This window comes from Carcharodon carcharias, chromosome 8 (assembly GCF_017639515.1).
Source record: "Carcharodon carcharias isolate sCarCar2 chromosome 8, sCarCar2.pri, whole genome shotgun sequence".
NCBI lineage: Eukaryota > Metazoa > Chordata > Chondrichthyes > Lamniformes > Lamnidae > Carcharodon > Carcharodon carcharias.
Genome location: NC_054474.1, coordinates 27,155,030 through 27,176,287, shown reverse-complemented (window position 1 = coordinate 27,176,287; position 21,258 = coordinate 27,155,030).

Sequence of the window (21,258 nt, the reverse complement as noted above, 5' to 3'; positions counted from 1 at the left end):
AATAAAGTGAAACCATTGTAATGTGAAATGTTGACAAGTGAAATTTAATTTGAAAAACCCCATGCAATCTTTGTGCTCTCAAGTGTTATGCAAATGGCAATGTAGTTAGGCAGGAAAGTTGTGGCTGTGATGTAGAGCCTCCCTGTTTGACCAGGAGGCCCTTTAATATGCTGCCCATAGATGCAGCATTGTCAGCTGATGGCAGGTTTCACCAATGAAAAGCTCCCCCACCCACTAAATTGCGTGCTTTCCATACATGGTACTGACATTTAGAATTTTAATTGTAATTGCATGGGAAAACACAAAAAGGGAGAAAGTGGGAGTGGTGCATAGTTCCAGTTATGATGTTGGGAATAAAACACTGTTCTCCAAGTCTCACAGGGGGCTGTTAGGATTTTCAGATTTTGTAAATGGCTATACTTTAAACGGTCTACTTAATTTCAAGATTGAATGGAGTTGGGGGGGGGGTGGTCTAAAGGATAGCTAATTAGTATTTTTACCTGAATACAAGGCCCATGCAATACACATTACCATGGAGATGGCTTTCAGAGGGAGGAGTCCATAGCAAGCCATTGTAGCATTGTGTTACAATGTTTTTGTTAAGATGTCACTGAACCTCATTAACAGGTCAGTTTGCAAGAATCTGTGACAGAGAAAGAGAGCAGAGAGAAAGAGGCAACCAGTCGCTTTTGTTCACCATGCAGGATGCAGGTGGGAGTTCATGCTCGGATTGTAGAGACCAAATTCATGAGGATTTGAATGAGGATTTTCCTAGCTTTGGCTAAAGAGAGGAATATCCAGGATCACCCTCACCGTGAAATTCAGTTGGGTCATTAGAGGTTATCCGGCTGGAAGAGGAATAAAGGAAGCAAGCCATTGGGAGCTTAGAATAGCTGTGGACTGGTTCCTGCGGAGTTAAGGGACAAAGTTTACCAGTGGGGCGGGGGGGGGGGTGCGGGGGGAATTTTTGCTCATTTTTAAAAGTTAAATGGCATGGAGGAGTCTTTTCTGTAGTTTAGAATGCAAGCTTCCTATAAATAGTGTTTAGACATGTTGCTTTTAATTTGTTTATTACAGTACAAAGCTCAAAACTCAAAATTTTGTTCTGTGGCCTTTTTCTGGAATTCAAATATAAATTTGAAAGTTAAAGCTCTTTATGAGGATTCTAACATTCTCCCTCCACACATGATGCATGACCTGCTTAGTAGTTCCAGCATTTTCTGGTTTTATTTCAGACATCCACAGTATTTTACTTTTGTCATATTTCACAACTTGGTGCCTGTTTTTTCAGGGAAACAATTGGGGCGGGGGGTTGGAGTTATGGTTACATGTGTTTTAAATCAATGTGAGTTCACACAAGTACATCACAGGCTGAAATCACCATGACAGAGCTGTCAATGGGATAGGCAGCAAACGATGCGAACACTAGCACCTGCAAGTTCCCCTCCAAGCTGCACACCACACACACATATGTTGCTGTTCCTTCCCTCATGCTGGGACAAAATCCTGAAACTCCCTCCCTAACAACACATAGGATGTACACACACCTGATGGATTGCAGTTGCCACCTTGTCAAAAGCAATTAGGGATGGGCAATAAATGTTGGCATTCATATCCTAAGAATGAATAAATTAAAGGCCTTGAGGATATGTGTTAAAGGCAGATGGCAGAATGATGCAGCTCACAGTCCACTTCAAACAGAGACAATGAGAGTCAATTAAGTCATCCCAGGTTTATTCAGTCAGAATGATGCCTATCATTTTAAATAGAGCATAAATAGGTTCTCAAAGTCCACACTTTGAAGAGGAGGAGACAAGGAAGGAAGTAGCTAGTTTTATTTTTAGTTACACACCGAATGGGCAATAAATCACATGGACAACCTTTTAACCAACTAGGAACACAGAGGAAAGAAAAAGGCACATGGGCAGTCAGCCAGTTTTTAAACAAGAGACAGTGAGGGCAGGCCTGGGGTTGGAAGGTAAGTTGCAAGAGATCAGTTTTTTGCAGTTGAAGCTGTCAAGAGGAAGGTAGTGCCAAAAAAGATGTCAGCTCACAAAAGGAAGTACATTTATGGTTTATTTTTTCTCATTACTTAAGGAGGAAATAAATAAATAAATGACTGAATAAGTGAGTTTTATTACAAGTCTGTATGTTCACTTGATACGAATAAATCAAAGCAACATAATTATCACATCTGGCCTCATCTCACAAAAGTATTTTTCCATCTGCTTACTGAAGAATTGGACAGATACTTGTGAGGCACATGCAACAGGTGCAATATTCATCCCAGATGGAAATGGGGCTGGGACCTATCTGTATTGGATAGGGAGTGCAGGCTGGCAGAATTGGGCAGAGGGAGAGGGAGAGCCATGACTTGGCTACAAGACAGAGGAGATCTGAGGTTCAGTTGGACTTGGGGAGTCTAGAGTCAGCATTACCGTACCCTCCTATAATGTGTTGGCTGAGGAGGAAGAAAACGGCAATAAATACAGTCAACTGTTCCTGCAAAAGAGATTACATGAACTCCCAGTGATATTTACTTTTGAAACCTCTGTTACCAAAAGACAGAAGTAAAGTTATTCAATATAAAAATTGCCAGATTTTTCCACATGTAAAACACTGCACTCCTAATGGTCACATGACAGCATATACTGCCTAAAGTTGAGTTAAACACATTCAGAACGTATTGTGGTAAAATGCCAGGTAAAAATTAGAAGCACTGGGAACCCAGGATCCACAGAAAAGAACAGTTAGAAAGAATGCTTAAGATGAATTCCTGATATAATTTATTTACATATATGGCTAAATTTTGTGGTGAGAATTTTATTTGTGGGTGAGAGTTTTATTTGTGAGAGTTTAATTTATGGGTCAAAATCCTGAAAACTCCCTCCCTAACAGCACTGTGGGTGTACCTACATCACTGCAGTGGTTCAATAAGGCAGCTCACCACCACCTTCTCAAGGGCAATTAGGGATGGGCAATAAATACTGGTCTAGCCAGAGATACCCACATCCCGTGAACAAATAAAAAAATACATTATGCTTTAAATTATTTTTTAACCCATGCATCTAGATTTTTTGATCAACGTTATCCATTGGATTGCTGTCAATCTTAAAATAATGCAGATTCAGAAATAAGCAAATTACCAAATTAAATTGGCATGAAGTAGTGCGAGGAATTAATTAATTAATTGATTTTGTGGTACTTTGTAGATATGGCAGCAATGGGGAATAAAACAAATTTTTTTGATTGGTTTTGTGTTTGTTGTTCATTCAGAGGCGCAGATTTTCGCTCCCAGGTCAGGTGCGCAGAAATGGGACAATTCCCGGTTCCATGAACCTGACCTTCAAAACTGTCTGTCCAGACGTCAGATTTTCAGTCCGGGAGTGTTGTCTGTCTTAGAAGTTGGGGCGGATGCCTGGGAAGAAGGGAGGAGGGTGCTGGGTGAGGAGGTGGGAGGGGCAGGAAGCCTGCCTTGGGGCTCTGGTACTATGTCCAAGGTTGAAAAATAAAGAATAAACATGAAGCATCCCTCCAGTTCCCACCCCTTACCCTCACTCCCCACACAATCCCTATGCCCAATCCATGCTACCTCATGACCCCACCCCTTATAACCCCTCATACCCTCCATGTCACCTCATGCCCCTCCACCCAGCTCTGTCACCCTTCATATGCTCCACACCACCTCATGTCCCTTCAACAACCCCAATAACCCTCATTCCCTCCATATTGATCTATGCCCCTCCACCCACCCACCCCCATGGCCATTTCTAGCCCTTATGCCAACCTATACCCTCCACCCACTCACATGATCCTTTATTGCCACTATGCCAACTTATTACTGACTCATACCAACCAATGTCCCTGACCAACACCTTTGCCCTTACACCAGCCACTCCAGTTCGCCTTGTAGCAACCATGGCAGACCGCAGGACCCTTGCAGAGATGTGATAAAATAAAGTTCTATAAGATAAAGTTCTAAGAGCAGGATATTTAGTTCGGTGGGCACCCATGATCGGTGGGTCTGGGAGCAACCGGTGGATGGACCCCCGATCGCTATTGGCCCCCGACTGTGATTTCACGCTGACTGGCCAATTAATGGCCAGCCAGCATGAAAGGCACGCTGAAAGGCTTAGCATTGCCGAAGTGTGGGCAGGAGGAGGGCGAACACTGAAGTCAGCGTGGGCGTGGGGTGCGCAGAATGAAAGCTCCCTGAAGGCAGTGAGCTGCCTTATGGAGCTGAAAAATTTAAATGCAAAAAATAAAGATTCTAAAAACTGGGAAAATATGCCCATGTGTCAGAATCAGTTACCAGAATATGTACCTGATGAAAATTCTGTCCATACATTTTTATTTTTTAAAGTTTTATAACGGAACCCTCATTTGCCCATGAATGAGGTTTCCTGAAAAATGCAAAGGCCGCCTGGCCAATTCGCCGCTCACCAACCATAATGTTGGATGGGCAATGAGAAATCTCAGGTAATTTTTACTTTAAGGGTCTTAATAGGCCTCTTAATTGTTGGCGGGCGCGCTTCTGACTTTCTCACTCACCTGCCGACCAAAATAACGTGCGAGTGTGCTATTTCACACTTGAGCTGGTTGGGTGCATGGCCACATGTCAAACAAAATTTCTACACTGAATGTCCTCGCTATATTGAAAAAAACACCCTCATTCAAAGAAAACGTTTATTACATTTACATTCTTTTAACTAAAAAAAGCTTAATAACAACAAACATTTCTTTCAAGTGCACAATCCCTATAACAATAAGCATTGGAATTCATAATCCCTTATCAAAAAGTGTATGACCATTTGCTGTTGTCAATCAAATTGTGAACCAGCAGGCACCCCACTGTGGTTGTGAAATCAGTCATGAGGCAGTAATCCAGTAATAGAAGCCCTCAGGTTTATGGCAACAGACAGTGTGAAAGAGCAATCAATTTTTTTAACACTCCAGACATTTTTTTTCAAAGATTTAAAGGACTGGGCTTTAAATGCCTTGATAGTTTGACAGGTCCTTTGACAGGTGCTTCTGACAATTTTGACAGTTGATTTTGACAGAACTGCTGACAGTTCCAATGAGCTTGACAGTGCTGAGTTTATGCAATTTTTACGCACATTTATGCCTAATTTTAACAACTCCAAATGGAACCTTTACTTCCCCAAAGGTGACCCAAGATGACATCCAAATGGGTACTTTACCTCTCCAAAGGGTACCCTGGCTATCCAAACAAATCCACAAAGTACAGACCTGCTCTTAACAGGTCTAACCTGCACATTTCAGGTTTCACATTCCACAGGCAGAGTTTTATGGCACCCTCCCGCAGGCGGGATCTTCCAGTCTGAGAAAATGTGATTTCAGTGTACTGATTTGGCTTTGGCGTTTAGATAATTATGGTTTAAAATAAACAGACTTGCATTTCAAAAAAAAATCCATCTGGTTCACTAATGTCCTTTAGGTAAGGAAATCTGCCGTCCTTATCTGGTCTGGCCTACATGTGTCTCCAGGCCCATAGCAATGTGGTTGACTGTTAAATGCCCTCTGGAACAAGGGCAATTAGGGATGGGCAATAAATGCTGGCCTAGCCAGTGATGTCCACGTCCCATGAATGAATAAAAATAAATGTGACAATGACCATAATCTGTTTTGGTGATGTTGGTTGAGGGGTAAATGTTGGTCATGATACTAAGGAGAATGACTCTGCTGTTCTTCAAAATTGTGCCATGTGACCTTCTACAATCACATGAGTGCGAAGCTGGGGCTAGGTTTAATATCTCACCCAAAAAATGTCATTACTGACATTCCCTCAGTACTACACCAGTGTCAACCTTGATTATGTGCTCAAGTGTCCGGACTGAGACATGAATCCACGACCTAATGACTCAGAGGCAATAGTTTTACCATAGAGCTACAGTTGACAATTACAGTTGTGATTGGAGAGTTGAACTTTTTCAATTGACAGAAATAATTAACAAAGCAGTTTGAAAGCGACACTGACAAAAAAAAGCTAAATGGTATAAACAAAGGAAAACTAAAATATTATGTTGCACAATCCTGGACTTTCTAAATGAAGCGAGATAGCTTTTCAGGGACGTAGTTCATCGTTCCAATCAATGAAACTGTAAATAATGCCACACTCACGGAATCAATAATGCTGAGTGTGTGCTTGTTCTTTTTGTATTCAAATCTATTATTGCTACTACAGCATAAAAAAATGGCTCACTATAATACAATCACACATATAAAGTACAATATCATTTAATTTCTTTAGTAAATGAGGAATCAGTTATTCTGATTTTCATGCACCACTTGGTCTATTTTATCTACAAAATGTTATTTAAGGTGTAATCACTGGTTTGTGTGCCTCTAATTGTAAGGAAGTGCTGAAATCATGAACCTGTCTGTCAGAAACAGTAAGGGTAATGTGTGTGGAGACCTCCGGCAATATATTACTGCAACTGGCACAGCTGGTGTCCAGATGATTTTCCAAGTCTGTCAGTGGCTCTTTTCTGTGACAGGCCACTCCAGGCTTTGACCAGTTCTTTAGCTGGCCTCCCTCAACACAGAATCCAGTCTGCCAATAGATCTCCTGCACAAACCCAGGGGGCTTCTATTATGTAGGAGGCCTGCTACCATACTGGCACATGTCCAGAGATATAGTTGTGCAATTTTATGGATCTGCTACATGACAGAATCCTACTGGACCTGTGCTAATCTTGTCATGGGTCACCTATGCAGCAGAATCAGCCTGGCTTGGACCAGTCCATTTGCGGATCTGTTGAGTGACTGATTCTCTGAGTGGGCAGAGGCCAGCCTAATAATGACTCTCCTGAGCTGCAGAATCTCTGTGTGCTTGGACCCACATATTTGTAAGCCCCTTGTGTAACAGAACCACTCTCAGCAAGCTAATCTGTCCATATGCTTCCTGACTGACATAATCCCTTCGAGCAAGAAAATCAGTTAATGAGACTCCAGAGTGACAGAATTCCTTTGGGCTACTGCCACTTCAATAGGGAGCTTCCTATGAGACAGAATTTCTCTGGGTCAGTGAGTTAGCTACAATCACATCAAATACAATGCTATCAATACTCCTCCATGATCTGCTCACCAGGGGGCATGCTTGATCAATATCAGTAACAATCTCTTCTCCAGAGGTTTTTACTTTCCACTTGAGGATGACCCAGCTGAACTGGGCAAACTGTCCCTCCAGGGGGAAAGAAACGACTGATTGTCTATCAAGACTGGGATTTACAATAGTGAATATTACATGTGTTGCACAGTGGTGGTTGAATGCTGAAGATCTATTCATATGGCATAAAATAATATTCTAACTTGTCACTGCCCCCGCCCATGCTGAAGTTCAGCCTCAATTCTAAGCTTTTTGGCTGAACCCACCTGAGTCACTTAAAATCAACAGGGCAACTGAAATCATAGCTAGTTGTGTTTGCAGTTTTTCCTGTCATAGAGAAACTAGTGTCCAGACTATACTAGGTGATAACTTCCGACACAAGGCTTTAAATTCACCCTACTTACACTGCAGGGTGAATGCTATAGCACCAGCAGTAACACAAAAAGGGCCAGATGAATTTAAGAGATTCATGAAAGTAAGGATGTAGCTCAAGCTACTGAAGTTGATGTTGAGATCAATAGATTGCAGAGTGATAGGTGAAAGTGGAGATGTTATTCTTGAAGCTCACCTTGAGCTCTATTGAAACAGTGTACATGGCCAATGACAAGGAGGTCAGACTAGCTGGCAAGCTGCTATTAGATCACCATGGCACTTGTAAGCAGAGCAAAGTTTTTCAGCAAACAGTCTTACACACTTAATTTGAATTTGGCTTCCCCATTGTAACAGCAAATGTGAACAGAGAGTTTAGGATGCTCATTGCAGTCTCATAAGGAAGGAACTATTGGGGCTCTACACCAACGTATGGGAGGAGGCACAAGCTTTGCATCTCCTGAATTTCTACATGCAGAAGTGGCCTACAATGGCTCTTTGTCTGGCAATGCATCAATTTTAAAATTCTCATGGCTCCATGGTCATGCCTTTCCACACTTCTGTGATCTACAACCCTCTGAGATATCTAACTCTGGCCTCTTGAGCATCTCCAATTTTAATTGCTCCATCATTTGGTTGTGGCTTGAGCCAGAAAGGCCCTATGCCCTGAAATTCCCTCTTAAAACCCCCTCACCCTCTTGATCTTCTTTCATATGCTCCTTAAAACCTACCTCCTCAACCAAGCCCATCCTAATTTCACCTTATATGAATCATTGTCAAACTTTGTTTGAAAATATTCTCGTGAAATACTTTGTGATGTTTTATTATGTTAAAGGTGAGACACAAATGCAACTTGCTGTTGCAGGAGATAAAGAAAGGGAAAGCAGCAGGCATAGCTGAATTGATGTTCTATTTTTTGGAAACTGAAGTCGTTGAGCTCCTTTCACTTGTTGTGGAGATAATGCTGGAGCTGGGATGTGTGGGGAGACGGGGGCGGGTCTGGGAAAGGCATTAAAAGAGAGAGTGCATGGAGAAACATAGGGAAGAATTTTTTGCTTGGCGGGCAGGCGTGCGCCCGACCTGGTCGAGCGTGAAATGACGTGTGTTGCTGTCGGCCGAGCGTGCTAACGTCAATGCACAGTTGCGTGATAGTTCGGTCTGCGGGTTTGTGCCGGAGACGGCAGCATGCGCGCTGACAATTAAAAGGCCTGTCAAGGCCATTAAATAATCAATTAACCTAAATTTTTCACTGCCTGTTCAACTTAATGGTTGGCGGGTAGGCGAAAAGGCCAAGTGGCCTTTGCATGTTTTTGGAATCCTCATCCAAAAGCAAATGAAAATAAAGTTTTACAATTGAATTAATAACATGTCCCTGCTCATGTGACTCTGTCACATCAGGGGACATGCTTTTTTAAATTTCTTTCTTCATTTTTTAACAATGCTTCATTTCCCAGAGGCAGCGCTGTGTCTCAGGGAGATTATGAAGGGTGTACTTGCATGCATGCATGAACTTCGCGCTCGCCCTCCTCCCCCAACCCCGAATAGGCAGCACTCAGCACTGCCTCTCACGTTACACGCTGGGTGGGCCTTAATTGGCTCACTGTGAAATCGCAGTCCAGTGCTAATCGCAGGCGGCGGTCAGTTTCCCGACCGCACCCACCCCTCCCCGTGTAGCCCGCCCGCCAAGGGAAAAATTCTCTCCACGGAATAGGATCAAAGGATAGGATCATTGCATAGGCATAGGATTACAGGCATCAGATCATTGTTTTATATTTTCTCTCAAAACACTCAGGGATTGACAATTACTCCACTTGTAGCAATTTACTTACTGAAATTAATAAAAGTCGCTTGCCATACTAGAAATGGTTCTTTGAAATGATGGATATTACCACACTGACCAGGAATTTTCGATGAAGGTAACTTAAGATCTTTACATAAAAACCATTTGGATGCTGCACCTGGGATTCTGGATGGATAAAATAAGATGGGCCAAATTCCCTTCCTCAGGCATAATTATCTTTTGATCTTCTGTGACGTGGAAAACAATGGTAATTATGCAGCACAAAATCTAACGAATACTAAATGACAAAAGGTACAAGAACATCTGAAGTGGTTTTGGGTAATTACTTTTGTTAGCCCATCATTAAGTTGGCTCTAAACGTGCCTTTTTATCTAAAGAAAATTCTAATTTCTATCATGCTTCTAATCCTTTTCATCTTCTCATGAAACTTTTAGTAACTATATAACTATACAGTGTATTTTGAACAAGGAACATAACAATTCTGTTAGATCAAGTATCAGAACTCCATCCAAATGCTGAGCTATTAACTCCTTAAATGACCAAAGCAACACTTTGGTTAGTTCCTTTATTAGAGAGAAGTGCAAAGTTGTCCCAATTACTGTCTTTGTAATCTTAGAAGATATTTTGGATGTCTGCTCCACATTTAAACACCAATAAAACAATTCTTTCACATCAAAAATATATTGCCAGTAATTAAATCAGGAAACAACCCAAATTGATCTATTGATGAAAAGTTACAGTTTGATCTTTAACCAGTTGAAAGAGGCAATTTTAACTTTGCAGCATTAGTATTTATGACAAACTTACCCAATTTCCATTATGGGCCAAGGCAAACATTTCAAACAAAATTAAATGGAACGCAATGTATAGTTCTGAGGATATTGGAATTTTTATTTCTGGAATATGATGAAACCCATTTTCTTGTTCTCCCACAAGACTTCATCAAAAGAGTTCTGTGACATAATCTAAAGAAATTAATAAAATGCAAACTGGTTTCTGCATTCCTTACTGTCTCTCACACACAAGCTGCTAAGATCTCTCTTTCATCAGTGAGAGCCTTGGAACATTCCTATACACGCCATGCAATTCCATAATCTGCTCTTGGTGCAATTTCTATTTTAATACACTTTAACTCATAAAATATAGATAAGCACCTAACATCAATAACACATCAAATAGTCAAGTACCACTTTGTTTAGCTTTGAATTTCCCTTCCCTTAAGATACAAAACATTGCTGATTAAAGAAAAAGAAGTGGTGGCTTTCATCGTCATCTATTAACTATTTCCGTGTCCTCTTTCCAATCCGCCTGCTGGGTTCTCACAAAGAAACCTTCAGTAATTTATAGTTCTTTGTTAAATTGATGTTGTGATTGGTAGATGCAATGTGTCCTGTATTACTAAGCCATACAGACTGAGGGTTCAGATTCAATCTTTGGGCTATTCTGAATTAGCCAGAGTTACAACTGTGTTATGAAGGGGGATGATTTGAAAATAAGATACATTCATACTCCAGGTCAGCACCCAATGACCCGGTTGAAAAATGCTTGTATGGATTACCAGGCAAAAGCAAGATCTAGTTTGGCTGTGATGACTCTCCATGATTGAATACTTGCAAGACTCAATGTTGAAGCTCACAAATAGAGAGCAACTACAAACCATCCAGCACCAGTTGAACTGAAGCCCTGTAAGAAGCCTCATCCTCAGGAAAAGTAAAGAAATGAAGAAACTTAGGGGAGATTAGTGAAGGGAAAAAGGTCATAATCACTGTGAAGTTGATGCAGGATCTAAGCATTATAGCAGCCACAGATTAAGTTTGGGCTCAAATTGTCTATGGCATGCTTCTACTTACACAAAAGAAATGGGATGTTTATTTGGAAAAGAGCAAATAAAGCAAAACTTTGTGCATTATATATGACAAGCAAGAATAGGTCAACTTAAATACTTGAAGTGACTTGTCCAAAGCATTGAACCTTGCTATAACCATTTGCGAGGCCTCAGCTTCTGTGTGCTAATAATGTAGACAGTTAAAAATAAAGAATTCTGTCAGTGTATGCACAAAGACCCTCAGGCAGCTGTGAGATGTAGTTCTTTTGTCTTTGATAAAAATCCTCTTTGAGGCTATGACTTGTTTTAAGGCTGCAAATGCTGATCTTCTGTCAGACATTCAAAGGACCCTGACTATGGGTGTCAAAGCAAATGCCCTTAAGTTGGAACAGTTTCCTCAGTCTTTCTTCATCCTGCCTGCACTGAGAAAACAGCACTGCTTTTGAGCCATTAGGTTTTACTTTTAGAATTAATACAACACAATAATTATTATGTGCAACATTGTGGATGTATGAACAATCTATAATATTTGAAAATTCAGAATAACTGACATTAATGCTGCATTCTATATTTTTGGCTCCTGGCAGATTTTAGTTTTAACTCTCCTAGTCACCATGGTACTTTTGCTTTGCCTTCTAGCTTTTCAAATGCTCAAAGTTGAACAAGGGGCTAGACAAGGGTGAGGCAGGTGCACCTGGATCAATGTAAGATATTTGGTTTGATGCTGCTTGAAAATTCATTGAAAGCCTGAATGATGAGACATAGGACATGTCTCACCATATCATGGTAGTCTAAAAACACAGCCTGCTTCAGAAATTTCTCCACAGCTCAACTTAAAAAAATTACAGTTTGGCCAAAACACAGGTAGGAACTCAAAATTATCCAGCAAGCTAACTAGTTTTCCTAGATTTGCATCTGTCAGGAAGGAAGCTTAAGGGTCACAGAGATATTTATAATCCTGTTGGATTTATTTCTCATAAGACACAAAGGCTGTAACTAACAGTGCATTCAAACCACGCTGATCGATGAAGAAGCAAACTGCTCCTAAGTTCACTTTGAATTTGTGTGCCTCATTCATACAGGTACTTCTAAGCCTCCATCTGAGCTCTTGGGGATTCCTTGGGTGGTAATGGGATGATTTTGTGACATCACAACATGTGCACACCAAACATGTCAATTTTGAAGACATTAAAGTGAGGGAACCAAGGTACTAGTAAACTTCAGGCACTAGTAAAAAAAATCTGACCCCCAAATTTTCCCTTAGAAGCCAAACTGCATAAAACTCTGTTTACACTGTGATATGAATCTGCCACTGGGGTCTGAACCCATCAGTTATTGTGGGTAGACAGTTACTTTGATCACCATTTTTAACTTGGCATCCTTAGTGTTCCTTGTAGTAAGAGCTCAGCATGGTGAGGGAAGCTTATGGCACAAGAAAAAAACATGAGCTTGGATGGAGCAGGTAGAGTAACTTGTCTTCCCCTGCCTAGATTTTTTTAGACTTCTTGTACTTTTCCTGCAAGTATAAAGTCATGACTCTGTAGATAAGTGGGAAAGCAATTTGAAGATTCGTGTGAACAATGAAATTGCTCAGGTTGTATTTTGTAAGTAGACAGCAAGCAAGCTTCCAGTTGTGTGCACCAAATGTGTTATAGTCACTTCACATTAACACAACTGACAATGCTGTTTCTGATTCTGAAAATATAAGGCAGCTTTTCAGGGTTGGGCAAGAGAATTGTAAATTCTCTTTTTTGGCATCTTCATCACTGCAATTCTAATGTCATGCTCTAAAGCACTTTTGTTGTATAATAATGGAATTTCAGCAGGAACTTGTTACATAGAAAAAGTTTAATCTCTCTTCTTCCACTGATTTGGTAACTGTGATCTTAATATATGCCATTATTTTCTAGAAAGTAACTGTCACCAGACGTGAAGTGATTGTGTCACGATTGCTAAACTGTGAGAAAAGAACACTGTGAGCTCACACTGCACAGCACCCATCCTACCACATGCCAAAATAATTAAATAGAAATGCCCAAAAAGGACTAGTTAGTGGTGCATTGTTTTGTAAACTGCTGTTTCACTTCAAGGACATAGTTTGAATTCTACCCCAGACTTGTAGGGCTTCTCTCTCCTGACTCGAAGGTTCAAACTGAAGTGTATTTGGCATTCTCAATTCAGTCCATATTGGTTGCAGGCTCACAGCACAAAACTGCCCTTAATTTGAGACAAATACTGAGGTCTGACTACTATTAGCTTAGTATAAACTACCATATTAAATCATAAAAATACACTCTCATCAGATATCTGGTCCACAGAGAAGTGTCTGTATTTTATATTAGCACTTTAATTAATTAATAATTCCTACTGGTATGAATAATTTTTTTCTAAATCTGAGCATGTCTAAGAACTTAAATGGTAGCGATAGATTTACTCATCGTAAAATGATAAAATACTGCTCCTTCAAGCCAAGTCCAACCCATAGTAAGATGATCTTGACCCAGTTGATTCGATCTCAAACTAGAGAAAAATATTCCAAGATTCCCCAAATTGAAAAGCAATTAAACAAATAATTCCATGGCAATCAATGTAGCAATCACATCATCAACCTGGGGCTACATTTCAAAGACATTCATCAAGATGCTTTCAATATCACATGAACTATAGTAATCCTTGAGGATTTAATCATCTGTGTCCATACTTTGTCTAATAACTTCAGAACTGGGCGGAAATGGCTATTTTCTTAAAACAAAAACAGGAGTTAACTGGGTATATTATGGTTGAAGTTTGCTTTATTAGTGTAGGTTTGTACTCAGGGCCCGGGAAATGGGGGTGCAGCCAGTGCTAATCACTGGGGCCCCTGCCTCTAGGGAGACCCAGCCTCATTGGCTGAGTAGCCTGTCAATGGGGATGGTCAGTGTCCAAAACAGCGAATCAAGCATGTAGACCATCCTGATTGACAGGCTACTCAGCCAAAGACTGCTGTTGTTTGGAAGAGCAGCAATCATTGGTCCAATTAGATGTGCCAGATTCCCTAGCCCTTCCATTTCTTGGTGACCTCCTTGTATGCTGCTTTCTTCCCAGGCTGGAGTGCAAGGTAAGAGCTTCTATGTTTACTTTACCTCCCAGCTGAAGGCCCTTCCCCTTCTGATGTCTTCTCTGAGTCCTAAAGTCCACCCCCAGTCCAGTCCTTTGATGTTGTCAATGATAGTGCCTGTGGCCCTGCCCCTCCCAATTTATTCTCAATGTCAGGATGGCGAGGCCTGGGCAATAGACACCAACGTCGGGGCATGAGAATGGGGGATGACTTCAGGACTTTGAGAAGAGGGTGGGAGGGGAAGGGCGCTAGGCCATGGTGTCGGAACAAGAGAGAGGAGTTTTACTGGAAATCTGAAACAAAATCAGAAAATTCTAGAAAACTCAGCAGGTCTACCTCCTCCCTCCTCACCATCCAAGGGCCCAAACACTCCTTTCAAGTGAAGCAGCACTTCACTTGCACTTCCCTCAATTTAGTCTACTGCATTCAGTGCTCCCAATGCAGTCTCCTCTACATTGGAGAGACCAAACGCAGACTTGGTGACCGTTTTGCGGAACACCTTCGGTCTGTCTGCAAACATGACCCAGACTTCCCTGTCGCTTGCCATTTCAACATCCCATCCTGCTCTTATGCCCACATGTCCTCCTTGGCCTGCTGCAATGTTCCAGTGAAGCCCAACGCAAACTGGAGGAACAGGACCTCACCTTCCGATTAGGCACTTTAACTTCTGGACTTAACATCGAGTTCAACAACTTCAGACCATGAACTCTCTCCTCTATCCTCACCCCTTTTTTACCCCCTTTTTCCAATATTTTTTATTTTTTTATTTTCATTTTTTAATTTTATAATCCACTTATTTTTATTTATTTTCATTTTTATTCATTAATTCATTGTTTTATCCCTACCTTTTATGCTATTTTTGATCTTTTTTCCCCACCATCCCCTCCCCCCACATCACCCCCATAAGAGCCATCAGTCACTTGTTCATGTTGTTCTTTTCAGAGTGCTACCCTTGTCCTTTTATTATCACAGTCTGCTTTCTGACTTTAATGGCACTATCAGCACTTCCTTTAGCCCTCACCACTACCATTAACACCCCCTTTGTCCTTTTGTTCATGACATTTTTATCAATCTCTCCTTTGCCCCTACTTATTGCTGGCCTTCTACCCAGCTTCAATTGCTCCACTCCTCTTAACCGGTATAAATTTCATCATATTTTTACTCCTTTTTAGCTCTGAAGAAGAGTCATATGGACTTGAAACATTAACTCTGTTTTTGTCTCCACAGATGCTGTCAGATGTGCTGAGATTTTCCAGCATTTTCTGTTTTTGTGTGAGGGGTTTTACTTTCCAGTCCTGCAACTAACTCCTTTCAACATGAATTTTCTTTTAATTGTTCCTCCAGGTTAGTTTTAGATTGGCTTGATTTACTTATAACACAAGCAACCAAAGTTAATTGTGGGTTCCTAATGTTCACATTTGTATCCTGGAATATGCACTACTCTCCCTTGCTGTTAATGAGGTGGGTTGATTAAGATATATTTGAATTAGTGCAGCTATGCTTAAATTTTTTAATGAAATAATTTTTGCAAAGTATGCAAAACAAAATACAAACTGATTGCATCTACCTACTGAATTTAAAAATAAAGTAAATGAAATAGAGAGAGAGAGAGAGAAAGAAAGAGATGTGCAATCCACAGTAAAGCAGAATGTTTGTTTCCCTGAACAACCACACTTCCAAGTCAAGCATTTCAATTATCAGCTCTTTTAATGGACTGTCACAGAGCTGTAGACCAGGTGTCTGGGGGCTGGGGCAAATCTCCGGCTCCCATAGGCAAACTGGCAATTGGCAAACTGGGACAATTCGGCCACTGGCCGTCAAAACTGTGATATCTGACAGTGAATCAGATATAGCTCCCACTTTCCGTTCCTCCAATCACAACATCATGTTTTCTCCGTCTGTTCCAGTTTTCCCAGTTGGGTTTTGATTCTCTGCTCGAGTCCATCCTTCAGCTGCCTTCACTCTGTAGCAGAGAGTCACACGTTCCTCAGTTCTGTGCTTAAACACCATTTTCAATTAGATGGATCTGATGGTCAAAGTTGGAGCAGGGCAATGGAAAAGCACTACAACAAAACCCTAACCCTAATGGAAAAACATAGGGGGTTCGACAGGTGGAAGCAGAGAGTGGCTAGTGGCACCTGGTGACATGTTATTGCCAGAAGAGTTTCAGAGGACTAATGTACCCAGTGGAACATCTGAATCCACCTGGACTTCTGACAAAATACCCAAGCCTAATGTCCCCGATGCTTTTTTTGTTTGAAAAGTGTAAAGATGTGGAAGCAGTGAGGAACTTGCGATTGGGTGGGAAGATGGTCCCTTGAATCAACAATTAATGAAATACTTTTCTGATTGGTCTGTGTGAGGGAATAAAAGGAAGTGCCTAGTGGCAATGGTCTGTCAATAGTGATTTCAATTGAACACTAAACCTAACTATAACAGTTTTGTCAATAATGTCTTTTAAGACTAACCCTAAATTAACCCCAGCCTCAAGTATCATACTGAATCCATAACTTTCAATGAGTTTTATAGATAGATGCATAGAGTACAAAAGCCCAATAAGTTTTTCTAAAGTTATGTTGAAACAGTTCGACCCCAATGTGACTATGGTTCCCAAATCTGGGCATCCAAATTACATGAGGGGAAGGGTTAAATTAAATGGGTTGCAGGAGGCGGGTGTAGATAAGGGGCCTGGAAACAGGAGAAGCATCAGGTCCCATGATTTCTCTCCCTTGCCCTGTTTGTACTGCATAGTTTCATTTAGCAAGGCATTCATTACTCAGAACTCTATTTATGGCTGGAGATCATGGATCAAATCCATCTGAGTGAAAGGTGGTGAAAATCTCTAGCTTTCACTTTCTGGCAGTTATAACTGTCAATGGCACACTGAGCTTTCTCAATCATGGCTCACTCCTGAGATCCCAATGCACACACATAGATCAAAGCCCATTTGGACCAGGAGAACCACCCGAACTGGATATCAGCTCCACTTCCAATGAGATGAAATGGAGTTGTCTGGCAAATGCACTGAAAAACAGAAGCTCTGGTGTCATGTATAACTCCAACTTGCTGTCTTGAAAGTGGCATTTCTAGAGGTCTAGTAACAGGCAATCTAGTCTGTCTGTCCAGGTAATGCTGGGTGACATTATTAAAAACAAGGCAGAGGCAACATTTTTAAAATTGGATTAAAGAAATCACAATTTGATGACTCTAGACAGCAACATGAAAATGGGTGCTGAACTAAGGTCCCCAGTATCTGTAAAGAAAATGCATTGAATGCCCTGGTCAGCACTGCACAAACAGTAGTAAGTAATCTGAGAGAACACCATTGGCCCTAGTAGATCACAGCTACATGATCCTGAACAACTGCTTCAAATTCAATTCATATTTTACAATTGCATAGCATCTTGAACCATTTGCAATACTTAATCCAATAGAATCTAGATTAAATCAGAAACAACAGTGTATTGCACTGCTGCAACTTTCAATTTGACAGGCTTCTCCCTTTATACTATCTCTGCACTCCAATCTGCTTATCAAGAGTACAAATGGCATGAGCCTGTTGACTCAGTGACTAAATGCACCACCCAGTGTGTTACTGAGACAAGCCCGGCAATTTCAATCCTTTATTCCATACTGAGTTGCTGATCTTGGCCAGGATAGCATGTGGGTGTGAGAAGAATGATGGATGAGATGAGAAACTAATGTCTGCTTGTCTGTTCAGGTGAATTTAAAATCTGCAATACTTTGCAAAGAGGAGCAGAGTGTTCTTCATGTGCTCTGGTCAATCTTCTTCCTCACACCACCACAAAACAAATTAACTGGCCAATGCTGGGGTGGGACTTAGTTTTTGTTTTGGATTTCCAGCGTACCTCATCTTCCGACTAGGGACTTTACAGCCTTCCGGACTGAATATTGAATTCAACAACTTTAGGTCGTGAGTCCCCTCCCCCATCCCCACCCCCTTTCTGTTTCCCCCTTCTTTTTTTTTTCCCAATAAATTATAAAGATTTTCCTTTTCCCACCTATTTCCATTATATAAAATAAAAAAAAAACCCACTAGAGCTATACCTTGAGTGCCCTACCATCCATTCTTAATTAGCACATTCGTTTAGATAATATCACCAACTTTAACTTTAACACCTATGTGTTCTATTGTACTATTGTTGTTGACATCTTTTGATGATCTGCTTCTATCACTGCTTGTTTGTCGCTACAACCACACCAACCCCCTCCACCTCTCTGTCTCTCTATCTCTCCGCCCCCCACACACACACCTTAAACCAGCTTATATTTCAGCTCTTTCCTGGACTCGAACTCCAGTTCTGTCGAAGGGTCATGAGGACTCGAAACGTCAACTCTTTTCTTCTCCGCCGATGCTGCCAGACCTGCTGAGTTTTTCCAGGTAATTCTGTTTTTGTTTTGGATTTCCAGCATCCGCAGTTTTTTTGTTTTTATTCTATTAATTGTGTTTAATTGTATGCAGGATATGGGCATTAACTGGGGTTTCGTTTCTGCTTCTATAGACATACAGAAGCTTTTCAGCCTTTTATGGCACTCCCTGCTCTGCAGCTTCATGGACAGCCAGGAATTTCAAAGTGTTAGAAGTCATTCTATCAAGGGATTGGTCATTCAACTGAGGGTTGCTGTTGTTTAAGATAACTGACAGTTCATACTTACTAACAGGAAACTTTCTTTTTGAAATTCCTGGTATCATAGATTGGGATAAAATCGGGGACAGAACTGATTGGATTTATAGCAAGTGAAATCACCCCATCAGTTCTACCTCCTCTTCTGATGTCAAGACACACCCTCCACCACTCTTTTGAATATCTCCACATTGGCAAAAAGGGATCGAGACGAAGTCCGACCCCAAATTCGCCCTTCTGTCCTCAGTTCACTACATGTCTTGATATGGCCTTTCTAATCCAGGAATTTCAAGACCACAGTCTCTTAGCTCATGTAGAGATCACTTGGGTGAGGTACAGCTAAGTTATCAGCTCTGTGGAAATGAACTGTAACACAGTTATTAGCTTCAGGAGAGGGTTCAATTAAAAACAAATCAAAGAGGACGAATACATTGTACTCCAGGACCACAGACCCATTAGAGCAATCAAACTGTGAGAAACAAAGACAGCTCCAAAATTAATGAAGACCATTTCAACCAACAAGCACCTTTTAAATAAGAACAGTTAAATCAAAAAACAAAGAACTGAATGTGGCAAAGGTGCATTGATGTGAGAACATGTATATTTATTTATTTCTAAACAGACTACCTAATGGTGTATAATTAATTATTAATTGATCAAAATTATTCTTGCCCCTTAAAGTGTCAGACTGTAACACAATTATTAATCACACACTGTTGCAGTCTATAAAATGTTGTAATAGGGTTGTCATTCTGCGGTGTGATAAAGAAGTGGAGAAGAAGAATATATAATGAGAGGTTTTGAGAAATCACTCTCTGAGCTAGACATAATTGCCTCACAACTCATGATAATGCATCACTTCTGTTTGTAAAAACATTTACAAGATGTCATTTGCATCAACAATATGCCTATAATGTAACTGATTACTCTGAAGATCGTAAGATGTTTTTTATGATATTGCTTCTTTGTAATCAAGGCATAGTATTTTGTGACTGCCTTGACTCAATCCAATATGACTTTTTTTTCCTTTATGTTTGCACAATAGACAGGATGTTTGAACTCTGTGGAGGAAAGCGCTCCTTTGAGGTTTGCAATGTGAAGCAGCACAATAATGCTGCAGTACCACAGAACTCTTGCTGTCATCACCGTCTCTCACATTGCGATAAACAAATTAGAACACAAGGGGATATTATTAAAGATGGCAATACTTTTAAGGATTCACCACTCACTGGACACATCGGACGATTTGATATCTGCAGCCGAGCTTAGTTTCTAAGATTAGTTAATGTTTTCCAAGATGGAAAAGGGAAGAAGGAAAAAAGTTTTTGAATTAGACTATTCTGTAATTTATACCTGCATGTATGTTATATTTGTATTTATGGAAATTATTGTCTGTTAGAATTCAAGAGTGCATTCATTAGCCAGAAGAGATCAACATGGCAAAGTCTGCATATGGAAGTCAAGACAGAGAGCCAACAGAGTAACTGTAAAAGAAAACTGTAATGCCCTTTTTCTATCAGTAGTTCCTTTTTATTTTATACCTTATGGATGGAGGTAGAATACTTTTATCATGTGCATTTTTCATCAAGATATCTGAAAGAAGAGTCAATGCCATGTTTCATTTTCTCATATATATGATGTCCCAAAGTATCCACTCCACGAGTCATCACTGTGGCTTTTATAACTTCACAAAAATTAAGTGGTATGCTAAAGCTATGGTCTTACTGACTATAATGCAAACAACAGACTGCCTAGTTGGATGTGATCCAATGTACTCTTATGTAACATGTACAAAGGAGTTTCTCCATAAACTGGTTGCGTAAGATTTTGGACCAGTGTTTGCTACACAGACAGCTCCACAAGCCATCCATAATGTTTGGAGAAAGCAATCAGTACAAGGCATGTTCTCCCCGAAATGTTTAGTGAAACTGTAAACATTTGTTAGTTGAGTCACTATAAACTTACTCCTTATGGCCATTATTAAGTAGCTTCAGTAGAGGGATTGGTGTTTCGTTCCCAAGCTTTTAAATTGTAAGTAGTAAAGAAGGAATAGCAAATAGAAATTGATTTTTATTATTAAAAGCTAAATTTTCTATATGTGGAAATCAAATTTTAATTATTTTTATTTATTAATGATAACCTTTAATGAAATGTTGAAACATAATCTAAATATTTAGCTTGTCATCATGATTGTAAAGAGGATGCCTGAGTTCGAATGGGCACCATCATTGTACAAGTTAAGTCAATTGCATAACTTGAGTGATTGAATGTTTTCAAGTGAGAAATATCAGTACAGACCTTTCCTGGAACTGGACTTGCCTGAAAAGCTTCTAAAAGCATCTCTCCAGCCCACCTAAAGAGCAGAATGTTACTTCATTAGCAGATGGTCCT